Genomic DNA, 12,020 nt, shown 5'->3' with positions numbered 1-12,020 from the left:
GCCTGTGGAGAAGACACACTCCCACAGCCGTGCCTCCAGCCCAGCCTGTGTTGCAGAGCCAGGTTACAAAAATCAGGAGCTGAAGTGAAGAGCACTACTCCACGGCGGCAGTGATGTCATTGTTGGCACACGTCAACACTTGCAAGGACTCTGATGATGATGAGCATAAGCTGTCTGTCAGAGCTGGTCCTGTGATGCACATCTTACAGCAGTAACATCTCACTCTGAATTTGTTGTATTTTAACCCAATCTGTCATCTTTTCCTAAAGCTAAAACTAAACAGTAAGTGATACAGGGCACCATCCAACGTTAACCATGTGTGTGATTCAGGGTTGTTGGGAGGAGCTGGAGCCTGTCCCAGCTATCACAAGGTGAAGATGCCAACATATGTTTTATTACACTGTCAGAAATATGAGGCTGAGAGCCATTGATCCAAAACCTCAGTAAAATAGAATTTAAACTGGTTTCCATTGATATACTGCAAAAGAACTCAAGAAGTTACAGATATCTGGATATATTCAATTTTCTAACAGAGACTAAATGATCAAATATTAGTTGTTTTGGGTTTTGTTTTTATTTTTCCTATTAGGGGATGTAATTTATAGCGTAGTGGTTTACATGTTTGACTAATAAGTAAAAGATTCCAGGTTTGAGCTTGGAAGGAGACATAGCCCAAGAGGGTTGTACCGGAAGACCATCTGGTGTAAACACCAGCTAAATCAACTATGTGGTGACCACACTGTGAATAAAAGCCTTTCAACACCGGACGCATAAAACTCGTGCAAATACCAATCATGGAATCAGTGGCACTTATTTTTTCATACCAAGCTCAGGTTTTGCTATTTTTCAGAGCCCAAGGAGCTAAGTTTGCTGTGCCAGAGACGTAAGAAACGAAAAACAGCTTCTTCTTGACTCATATCTGACCTGGATGAGATGCACTCATGAATTTGACTGGCCTTGTCAAATTGTGGACTTTGACAAGGTAAATCACGAGGCTCTGCTCATCCAAGGGGAAATCCTCAGACTCTAACACCTAGGCATGTCCTGCCACATCCATTACTGTGGTGCCATCTACACTGACCCTGGAAACGTTCAGTGTTGCACAAATCTGTGGAAACAGGGACTGAACCCATGACAGAGCGACCTGGACCCCATTAGCCCCATTGATGAGTTAAACTGATAACCAACTGCTTTAATCCCCGATTCCTCCATTAAGGTTTACAAGCATTTCCACCTTGTGCTCTCAAATGATTCAAAGTCAACACACATTTCACTTCATTTCATTTCATTCTTGTGTAATCTTTTCTATTTTTTCTGCTTTATTAACTTTGTCTGATTTTTTGCACAGTTCATTTTTTCCCATGTGAATTTACATGTTTGTTTTATTTCTTTTGATAGATTGTATCAGAACAGCTCCCAGTTTTCATGATCAACACATTATAATACACGGGGATAATGAATCCCGATCCTCATACTGGTCAGCTATATTTTTTTAAAGAAAAGAAAATACCCTGCAGGCTTTCATACTGACATCTTAGACAAGCTGCACAGCAGATCCCGTTTTCCTTTGACTGGCTGTGTACTGAAGTCTGAACAGAGAAGTTTCTGCTGACACCACGGTGCTTTGAAAGCTCTGCAAAGTGTCCACTTGCAAACTGGAGATAACCGAGACATTTTAAGTCAACTTTAACCATCTGGTAAAAAGCACTTTGTAAACTTTGCTTTCAAAAGTACTGCATAAACACAGTTTCTTACTGAAGTAGTTTATGCTAGAACTGTGGTATTCTCAGTTTTGAATGGCTGTATTTGCCAAGTGAAAGCAGTTAACGGTCTCAGGGGCATAACAGCCAGCTATATTTACAAAAACTGGCAATTTTGCAGGAGTGCAGATACATACTGTATGATGCACAGAGAACAAACAAGGCGCCGCTCCACAGCCCACAAGCAACGGGGATTTGGGTCTTGACCTCGACATGTTGTACAGCTCCAGCTTGTAGAGTACATTCAGCTAAAAATGGCTCGAAATTATGTCTTCGTTAAATGATTTTTGATAAATATTCACAACGGGGATCAAGGATGAGAGGCAGACTGTTAAATGTTCAGAAATATTAAATGAACTGAATAAAATGAACCACAAATTCTACTTCCTTGAACACTGTTGGACTTGCAGTGACCTCTGTTCGTTCTTGACGTTTTTTCTTTTCCAGAGCGAGGTGAGGCCTGCATGTTCCTCCTCAAAAATTGGTTGTTTTCCAGCTTGTTTTTTCCCAAACATCAAAAAGAAACATTTATGTTTCCCTTCGCCGAAATGTCAGGGGGATTTATGAGGTCCCCGTTTTGTGTTGGTGGCCTATTTAATGCTACAGTGCACACCCCTCAGTATGTGAAATGAAAGCGTGTCTCTTTATGTAGCCGGTCATATTAAGTGCCTATCAAACTGACAAATATACCAAGTTTAAATTCTTGGATTGACCAACTTTTTAAATGCACTCCCAGATATGGGTAAGATGTTAATTTCACACACTGAATTAGACCCACTAAAGAAGAAGAATAGATAAAGTGATATAAATGTTTCAAGAAGTGGGGATGCAGGCCTCACCTGTGTGACAGAAGGGGACTGCAGCGCCACACAGTGGACATGACTGTCTGCAATTACATCTTCATCATGTTAGTATTTTCAAGCACAACTGTAAAGTTCTACAGTAAGAGGTAAGATTGTCCCCTAAATCTAGTAACTGGTTGTGCCACCCTTGGCAGCAACAACTTAAATCAAGCAACTGCGATGAGTCTTTCACACCATGAAAGAATTGTTTTAATCCAGCAACACTGGAAGGTTTTCAAGCATGAACAGTCCATTTAAGGTCATGGCAAAGCATCTCCATCTGATTTAATTCTGGACTTTGACAAGGCCAGTCACGACCCTTCTTTTTGTTTCATTTTTCCATCATTTAGGGGTGGACTTGCTTCTGTCTTTTGGCTCATTGTCCTGCTGCATAACCCTAGTGCTCTTGAGCAGAAAAGCTGATGCTCAGACATTATCCTTTAGGATTTTCTGGTAGAAGCAGAATTCATGGTTACATCAGTTATTGGAAGTCATCCATGACCTGAAGTGGCAAAGTAGCCCAGACCATCACACTACCACCACTGTGGTTGACTGTTGGTATAAAGCTGCATGCTACCTAATTTTACACCAGACTCAAACCTTCCAGAAAGTTCAGACTTTGTCTCATCAGTCCATTATGGAAGCCTGTTTTCTGCCAATATTAAAATATATATATATATATAACTCAAAATGTTGAATTACTTTTCTCAAAATTTCAAGTTATTAACTTATTAAGTAATTCGAAATTTTGAGTTAGCTCTGCCAATCAGTAATCTACGTGAAGGACGTCATTTTCTTGTTACCCGGAAGGATATAGCGCAGAGGAAAGCACACTCAAAACCGTGTCGCAACAAATTGGCGCTTTCGAGAGTGCGTTTGCTGATAGTAATGCCATGTGATTCAGCTAATAACAGAAGGATTTCATCATTTGTGAAGCCACGCTGAAAATACTCAGCAATTTGTGTATTCATGACTGGCTGTAATACTGGTAGCTTAGCTGTAGCATTTGTAGCTGAGGGCTTCAGCTTCCAGGTAACAAGGAAATGATGTCATTCACGCAGATTGGCAGTGCTAACTCGAAATTTTGAGAAAAGTAACACGAAATTTTGAGTTGATAAGTCGAAACTTCGAGTGATGGATACTTTTTTTTTTTTTTAGTGGTGGAAACGGGCTTCCATACTCTATAGACAGTTATTTTCCGTAAAGTCTTCTTAATCAGCAAGAAGTTGGCAAACATGAGGTGAGACTTTGTTTCTTTTTGGCTAGCAATGGTTTTAATATTGGAACTCTCCCATGGATTACATTTTTACCCAGAGTCTTTTTTATTGTTGAATAATGAACTGACTGTAGCTCAGGTGGTTGGAGATTTGATCCCTGGCTGCTCCAGCCTGCATGCCAAATATCCTTGGGCAACATACTAATACCAAAATGCTTTCTGATGCATCCATAGGTGTGTCAATGTATGTGAATGTTGGATGGAAAGCATCTAGAAAAAAGTGAATGAATGGGTGAATGAGGCAATAAAATGCTTTGAGTGTATATGTAGATATGTATATAAGAACCAGGCTTATACAAGTGAGGTCTGCAGTTCTTTAGATGTTATTCTGGGTTCTCATGTGACCTCCTGGATGAGTCGTTGATGCACTCTTGGAGTAATTTCAGTAGGCCTGCCACAAACGGTTTTCTCCATTTGTGAATAATGGCTCTCACTGCAGTTCACTGGAGTCCTTAGAAATGGCTTTGTTGATCTTTCGAGGCTGATAAATGTCAGTGACTTTGTTTGTTGAGACGGGTGTATTTAAGTGACTTCTTGATTCAGCAGGCCTGGAAGTAATCAAGCCTCGGTGTGAAACTTAACTCAGCTTTCCAAAAATTGTGGTTAATCACAGCAACTTCATAATTTCACAAGGATAGGCTTTTTCACACAGAACCAGGTAACCTTGGAAAGCTGTTTTCCCTTAAATTATTAAATGATTATTTAATTAATGACATAATCATTTAAAGCATTTTGTATTTACTCAGGCTCTTTGTCCAGTATTAAACATTGTTTGACTGTCTGATACATGTAAGCATGACAAATATGCTCTGAATGCTTACAGAGCCCTGGACCAAGACTGAGAGGAGACACTGAATCAGAAGCTGCTGTACCCTGATTACACCAAAGCTACTTTCAGCTGCTTCCCTATTCACAAGATTTTGCTGGATGCCCCTTGTGACACGCGGTGAGCCCATGGGAAATAGGGGAACGGTTGAAAGTACCCCCTGTAAAACTACAGCAGCGTCATTTTTCCTATATGTGGACGAGGCACGAGTAGTTGTGAGTTCATGCACAAGTACACTGACCAAAAAACAAAACTGACACGAGCTTGTTAAAAAATCATATACCCAGATTACGTTTAGTCTTTTTTCTGAGAATCCGGAGAGATAATCCCTGTGTGATATCTGCTTTTTGCTCTTCCTATTTGGACACTTACCATTTGATCATATCTTCCTTAAATGCCCTCTTCTTGCAAAGCCTAAAGAACTCCCCCTCAAAATCGGAATTTTAGGTTCTCAGAATGAACTCCATCCATCAGCTTTCTAAATAATGCTTTTATTAAAGCTGCACTGGTCGACCCATCCAAGCTTGCTTGATTTGATTGAGTCCGTTTTTTCAGGGACCTGAATTAAACATTGGATGGACATCTAGAGGTATAACCAGAGGATCTATTCCATCTCTCTCTCTGGGATACGAGCAGCATTTTAATGTGCAAGCAGAGGAAAATATTCCCCTATCAGAGGTGAAGATTTGCTAATGTGACAAATCCATTGTGGATATGGAACTTACCGGCACTGACCTGTTTCAGCTCAAATTCAGCCAGCTAAAGATCTGGGCCCATATTCACAAAGCTTCACAATACTAAGTCCTGATCCTAGTGACGAAACTCTAAAAAATTCCTTAGAATTTTCTAAGAATATCCCATTAGAGATACGAATGATAAAGCATCTTAGAGTTTCTAAGGTAAAGAAATGTTAGGAGTGGGGAAGCGGTCTTTTAAGAGGCTTAAGATTTTCTTTAGCAGAGGAGAAAATGGCCGTGTACTGCTGCAACGGTGCACCAAAAACATGCTCTGTCATTTTTATTTCTCAGAGTGTGGACAAAAAGTGTAATATTATATCTTTAAAAAGATCCAGCCGTCACTAATGTGATGATGGAGAAACTGAAGGACTGTATTGATATAATGATATGAAAGGAGAGTCACAGTGTCTACTCATGTAAGAAAACATTCCACCTTAAAAGTATAGTATTGTGTAAAAGTCTTGAGCCTCCCTCAATTCTTTATATTTTAAAGGAAACTGGATAAATGTTTGTAGTGATGTATTGAAATGTGTAAACATACATGGAAATACAGTATCGGCATCTTCTTTTTTCGTCCTCTCCCTTCAGGGGTCGCCACAGAGGATAGAGATCCAGGATATTTGCTTTTCCTCTTCTGCACATGTCCAAATCATCTCAACCTGAGCTGTCCTCCGATATACTCATTTTCAATCCTCTTCATTTCGGTCACTCCCACTGAAACTTTTTGCATCCTCAGCTCTGTCACCTCCAGCTTGGTCTCCTGTCTTTTTGTCAGTGGCATCATCTTCAAACCATACATCATAGCAGATCTCAATTTTGTCTTGTAAACCTTTTCTTTCACTCTTGGTGCTATGTTTCTATCACAATTCACCCCGATACTCGTCTCCACCCTGTCTGTAGTCTCTTTTTCACCTCTCTTGTGCGCTGTCTGTTGCTTTGGATAGTTGACCCACGGCATTTAAGCTCATCTATCTTCACCACCTCTACTCTTTGCATCTTCATCTTTCCACCTGTTGTACTTTGTCTTGTATCTACTAACTTTCATTCTGCTTCTCTCAAGAGCATACCTCCATCTCTCTAGGCTCTGATCCGTACTCTCTCCACAGATCACAATGTCATCTGCAAACATCATAACAGGAAAGAACTCTAATATCTCCACAGCATGTCTTTTGTCCTGTCTTCCTTCTCTCACCCCAACCAGTCGCAGCAGATGGCCCCGCCCCTCCCTGAGCCTGGTTCTGTCGGAGGTTTCTTCCTGTTAAAAGGGAGTTTTTCCTTCCCACTGTCGCCAAAGTGCTTGCTCATAGGAGGTCATATGATTGTTGGGTTTTTCTCTGTAAGTATTATTCTTACCTTAGCTTACAATATAAAGTGCCTTGAGGTGACTGTTGTTGTGATTTGGCGCTGTTTAAATAAAATTGAATTGAATATCACCATGGGTTAGGGTGATATAGGGTGTTTCTAATTTTAGAGATATTGTGCAAATACAAGAAAGCAGTCCTACATGTTTGTTTAATATGCACATAAAAGCACATTTCCTGGTCATAAATGACTCCAGGATTCCTCACAGTGTTGCTCTAGGCCAAGGTAATGCCATCCAGAGTAAGTATATGGTTAGATACCATGTTTCTAAGATTTTTAGGGCCAAGTATAGTAATCACGGTGTGGTCGGGCATGGTCTGCGGTGCCGTGCAGGGAAGGCGGGTGCACCTGCACGGCAGGGAATCTGGGTTTGGGGACAGTCGAGAAATATTGTCAATGATTCCCTGTGTTTTAACATGGCGGGTGTGATTGAGGATGCCGTGCAGGTGCGTCCGCCTTCCCTGCACGGCCCACCACACACGGTTTTATCTGAATGTAGAAGCAGGAAATTAGAGATCATTCCTTCAGTTTAACTAATTGGTGTGTGCCATAGATAGAGCTGGGCCTCAACTGCAATGAAGATGTATGCTATGCATAAGGGAAGCATGTATAATGTAAATAGAACTGGTTTTACCTGGAAAGGGTTACCAGACAATCGGAGCCCTGATTGTTCCCTAGAGACCAGGCATCTTCAGGGACGTCCATGCAGGCATCAGTTTGCTTGTCTGCATCTAACTGGCAGCCACTTCAATGATGCAACTAAAAGTTGAAAAAACTTTGAAACTCTGCTCTACACCATCACTTCCTGTGTGGATGCTTAAGAATCCACCCTATCTCTTTTCCGGTTGCAGTAACTTTAAAAGTTATGTGTAGCTGCTTTGAAAAGTGAGAAGTAATTGTTTAACAAACTGCAGAGACTGATAGCAGCGGAAACAGTGCAACCACACCACTCAGAGATGACTCAGAGAATCCAGCAGCAATTTTGCATTGCTTGAGGCTGTGTCAGGGGTTGCAGACCAGTGACATTTCAAAACACAACGTATTAACACTGCCAACACAAGTGAGTCAGTGATAAAGGTTATTTAGAGAAAATTCTCTCTTGTTAAGGTAGAGAATGTGCATTAATCAAAACTGAGCCACTGCAGAAGAAAGAAATAATTTATTTTGCAGTGGAAGTTCTGATATTGTTGAGTAAGACAAAAAGGCTCATAAAGCTTCCGTACACTCGACAAAAAGTACATAAATGACATTTAAAGGAAAGGTAATTATGCCCACTGATGAGACAGCAGAACGTCACTCACATTTTTGTCATTTCGTTCAATACATAATAATTTGAGATTAAGTGCGTCAAACGTGGAAAACACTGCTGCTCCGTATAGCTCACTTAAGAGATGATTCATAATTTTTGCAAGAATATGAATAAAAGCTGCTGGCTATAGAGAGATGACAAGTCTGGCATTTAAAAAAAATAAATAAATAAAATGCTTTTCGCACCACAATGATAAGTGTGCAAGCGAGGAAGACTCCAGTTTTAAAAATCACACAGCACTCTGGCTCAAAGTTACGATCCTGCATGACAAAAATCACCCCAGGTTTGGAGACTGGAAAATGTGAGCAGCAATTTAAATTGAGCAACCAATCGATACAATGAAAGCACCCAATCTGTAGCACTTTTTTCTTTTTCAGATCGCATAGAACCAATTTTAACAAAAGTAGAAGTAGTTCAATCACAGTTTAAGGTTCCACTTTGGCTTTCCTTGATCTTCCATTTCTCTATACATCTACCCAGCAATAGCAGCAAATAATTCCTTAACCCATCAATTTTAAAGGAGTCATCCAAATCTGGCTCCGTTTTCTAGTCAAAATTGTGTTTAAGAGAAGTCGTAAAGCTGGCTTTTTGGGAAAATAGATAGCATCTTTTACTCATGTGGCAAAGTTAGTCTAAAAAACTAAGATTGATCACCGTGGTTATTTCAGGCCCTAAATATTGGCTATAAAACGTACAATATTCACAATAAGCAATGGCTTCGATCTGTGGTTGGATATTCTTTTGGAATAAACTGCATTCTTTCAGCATTTTATCCATTTTGTTTGAAAAATCAAACTTTATCTTTGTTACTACAGAACTTTGACAGAATTCAGCATCTCTTTTGCTACATGTATGTCTATTGTTTGTTTTTGGTATTCAAATATGAAATCACTGAACCAAAAGTTGAACCATTTGGTAACCATGGCTTTTTAAAAAATGTCTTTTTTAAAAACAGCATCAAACAACATTGAGCCGGTAGAAAGAATGAATTGTCATTTGAAAAAAAAAAGTGTAAATATGATAAAATGTCAGGCTCTCTATGTACCACTAAAGATAAATGGAACTCTAGTTTTGCTCTGATGTAAAAGCAGCAATAACTCTCGGACCACAAATTACCTGTTGTTAGTTTTTCCATTGGAAGCCCGCTTCAGAGGGCAACTCAGAGACATGCCGTGTTTTGCCAGCTTGGCTGTTCCTCCCACTTAAATGCACTCAATTTTGACAGAGGTAGAAGTACAACATCCCTTAATTTAGACAGACCTTTCAGTGACTTCACTCAGCAAATTGTTCAGGGCATCTTGCCACTGCCACTGCCATTAAAGCTCTCTGTCATCAAGGACAAGACATGGAGTGATATTAGCAGGAGCCTGAGTTTATGTTCAGAAATAGTCGGTGAAGATGTCGCAGCACGTTGTTTATGTCAGACAAACAGCTGACATAGCATTAGCAAATTTTTTTTCTAATTTGTTATCTCTGGCTCACAGTCTGTCAGACAAAGTGACCTGACCATCCTCCACATTTTTAGCACTGCCTTCTGCCTCCTGTTCTCTCTAGTTGAAGAAACGGACATGAATGAAGTCATTTCCATTCAAAGTCAGAAACAATTATAAAATAAGCTTTAGTCTGCATTCAAACAGACTTCAGTTAGGGCTTTATATACAGCACTGTGTAAAAGTCTTGAGTCACCCCTCATTCCTTTCTATTGTACTTCCAAGGAAACGGACTTCCTTGTAATTTATTTTTAAAGTGGTCTTGAGCAGTAGTTCTTCAGGCTTTCCGAACGCCTTTTCATTGGCTTCTTTTTCACTCATTTTCAGTCCTGTCGTTTGTACCTGGCGACTTTCAAATGTTTTTTTGTTTATTAAGCCACTTTCCTGTCTACATATAACGGACAACTAAGCAAAGAAGCAGTTGTACGTGATATTTTCGGCACTTGCTAGCCAAACACAAAATTTGTTCCCTTTCTTTCTAATCTGAAAAAAGTCCAAAGATAACTCCGTTTGACAGGCATAAAAAAGTACCCTCAAAGAAGTATTGGCTAAAAACTTGCCATATCTCAGCATGGTGTTTTTGGATTTTGAGGATATTGGACAAATGGTGGACCTGACATAGGACACGAGAGATGCACTACTCACTGAAGTCTCCTCAGAAGTAGTCTCAGCGGAAGGGTGGCTGTCAAGAATCCAATCTTAAGGGAGAGATTTAACTAAATATAAGAAAAATGCCAAATGTTTGGTTCAGGTCATCATTAGTATGTATGAGTGTTCATGTAAGCAGTACAACAGTGAGTGCTGCAAAAACACAGTGGAGGCTCTGTCGTGGTTTGGGGCTGCGTTTCAGCCAATGATGTTCTTGGCAAAACTGATGGAATTATGATTGCAACCCAGCATACAATACCATCTGGAAAGTGCTTGATAGCAATGATGTCATTTTTCAGCATGATAATGATGCCAAATACATTGCCAGTGCAGTAAAAGCATAGCTGGATAGAAAAACACACAATGGAAGACTATGAGTCATGGACTGGCCTCCCCAGATCCCAACGTCAACACTGTTGAAGCAGTGTGTGATCATCATGACAGAGAACAGAACAAAAAGCAGAAACATCCAAAGAAAAGCTTTGAATGCCTTTCAGCTACTTAAAGAAATTCCAAGAAAGCTTGCCTATGTGAGTTTAGGCTGTGTTAGAATAAATAATAACAAATAGAATAAAGGTGGTCATACCAGACTTGTACAAACTATTTTTGCGTGTGTGGAGATTTGACCAGGTTGGACTAGATTAGAAATTATATATTAGAGGGACAGTTCATGTTGGGTGGTTAAAACAAAGTTAGGGAGGCGAGGCTGAGATGGCTTGGGCATGTGGGATAGTGAATACACTGAACAAAGGATGTTGAATATGGAGCTTCCAGGCAGGAGGGAAAGAGGAGGCTCTTGGTGGAGGTTCATGGATGTAGTAAAGGAGGAAGATGGAGGTGCATGACCTGCTGTGAGAGCAGTTGAAAGAAGAAGACTGTACTTCCGTGAGTTTGCACACATTTCAATAAACTGCTGCACCCATGTCGTCTTTTCCAAGAAAAATACAAAGAAATGAGGTGTGACTCGAGATTCTTTTGCACACTACAGTATGAGGTAAAATAAATATTGCACAGCTCAGGTCCTCGAAGCCATTCCAAGCAACAGACTAGGACTGTTCAGCTTTTCACAGAAGCTGCTGGGGTTGCCCTGTCAAAGAATTTGAGGGAGAATGTTGTATCTCTGAGGAGCCACTACTCTGAGGCAAAAACCCAGCACAATTTCTCACCTAAGTGTTGGCAAATTACTCAGTGAAACGTGTCAGGTGAAAAGCCTCCACAAGAAGAAGAGCAGCTACAAGTGTGCACAAATGAAGGGGAATGTTCTAGAAACCAGAGAACAAGGCTGTTGCTGCAGGTTTGCTCATTTGTCCTAGGAGTTGTAAACTGTGATTGATGGAGTTACAGAGAGAGGGAGATTCTACCCCTGAAAGGACCTCTTGCTTTGATTCTGTCCTCTTTGGGAGATTGTAGGGGATGATTGGGTCATCGTGACCAACGTGTCAGTGGGGTGAAGCTGTTTTCTTACCACGGGGTACTGCACAAATTGAGCTTGCTGAAGCTAAAGAGTTCCCGTTTTCACTGTTGAGTCTTTGAGTGTTTTGTCCCATTTTTCAATCGGAATGGAGACATGAATAAAAGCACCTGTATTCACGGGGTGAAAGCTTTAGTGTAGCGTGAGCCATAAAAAGCGCCGTGGTAGATGTGTTTTCTGTGGAATTGGTAGATGCAGACTGCTGGGTGAAAGACTGATACAAACTAATATGTTGGTGTACTGCAACTCCTTATTTCCTACTCGCAGACACACACATCATGATGCCTGTTACTATTATT

This window comes from Pelmatolapia mariae, linkage group LG23 (assembly GCF_036321145.2).
Source record: "Pelmatolapia mariae isolate MD_Pm_ZW linkage group LG23, Pm_UMD_F_2, whole genome shotgun sequence".
NCBI classification, from domain to species: Eukaryota; Metazoa; Chordata; class Actinopteri; order Cichliformes; family Cichlidae; genus Pelmatolapia; species Pelmatolapia mariae.
This window is presented reverse-complemented; position numbering follows the sequence as displayed.